Source organism: Erpetoichthys calabaricus, chromosome 17, assembly GCF_900747795.2.
Source record: "Erpetoichthys calabaricus chromosome 17, fErpCal1.3, whole genome shotgun sequence".
Classification (NCBI taxonomy): Eukaryota; Metazoa; Chordata; class Cladistia; order Polypteriformes; family Polypteridae; genus Erpetoichthys; species Erpetoichthys calabaricus.
Window position 1 is genome coordinate 58,922,008 of NC_041410.2, and position 1,505 is coordinate 58,923,512.

Below are 1,505 nucleotides of genomic sequence, written 5' to 3' on the forward strand. Positions count from 1 at the left end.
TACTATAGCTCTGCATTTAACACAATAAATCCCCGTAAACACATCACAAAATGAAGGGACTTACATCTGAGCATTTCATTGTAGAGCTGGATTTTTAACTTCCTGACTGGCAGACGCCAGGTGGTTTGAGCAGGTGGCCACACCTTATCATCTCTCAATCTCAACACAGGTATTCCAAAGCTCTGTGGTCTGAGTGCTTTACAGGGCTATGTTCTGAGTCCTCTGCTGTACTCCCTCTACATATATGATGCATTGCTGCATGTGACTCTAATATCATTGTTAAATTTGCTGGTGACTCAGCTGTGGTAGGCCTGATATCTAACAAAAATGACTGAGCTTACCTGTATGAAGTAGAATCTGTCACACTGGTGTCAGGACAACATTTCACTACTTAATGTAAGCAAGACAAAGGAGCTGATTGTGGGCTTTGGGAGAAAACAACATCACCACAACTTTATTATTAACAGTACTCAGGTGGAGATGGTGGACAGTTTTAAATACCCCGGTGTCCACATCACAGGGCAACTGGCCTGCTCAAGCACATCGACACCTTGGTGAGGAAGACAGAGCAACGTCTTTATAACCTCATACACCTCTGGGATTTCAGGGCTGCCCACCCAGATACTAAAGAACTTTTACTCATCCGACATTGGAAGTATCATGACAAGAAGTATTGCCACCTTGTTTAGAAAAAGCACAGAGCAGGATTGCAAGGATTTGTAGAAAGTAGTGCGGTCAGTTGAATGCCCAGGGCAAAGAAAATTATCTATGACACCAGCCATCCCAGCAATGGCTTCTTTTTTGTGCTGCAGACAAGTACCTGGTACTGCTTGAAGTCTAGTTCATGAGACTGAGAAGGTGCTTCTTTCCACAGTTCGTCTGCATGTTGAATAAAGAAAGATTTTAGAACCACAAGATACTCTATTTTTAACCCTCTTACGTTAGGTTATTATTATTACTATGTTACTATGTCCTGGATATGATGTTAAACTGCATCTGGCCCTGCAAGCAGTCCTCCAACTTGCAGGGAAATTATGGGGGTTGGTGGCAGGATGTCTGCAGATGCAGCAAAAAACAGTTTTAGTATACGGCATACATAATAATGCATATTTAAATAAAACACAAATAAAAATGCTTTTCAACACGTCTTGTGATATGTTTTTTCCTTCTGAATATTGTTTACAAGAAATGTCAAGCTTGAGCTCAAGTATGTCAAGAAGTAGAATTTAGAAGTTAGTTATTCTCATACCTTTAACACATCATAGGTTGAGATATCATGTCATGGGGAAGCACCTGCTTCTAGGGGATCAACATGTGTCATTGGTAGGAATTTTGCCTGGGTTTCTATTTTGCAGAACAAAATGGATCCAGCTCCTTTGAGTGTCTTTATTCTCCATTATTTTTAATTATGCTTTTTTCAGTGCCACTGTCTGCCTGTCCCATTCTTCAATACACCTTTGTTCTTTTAATGTACATAAAGTATAGATATTAAGAAGTGGGCAAAA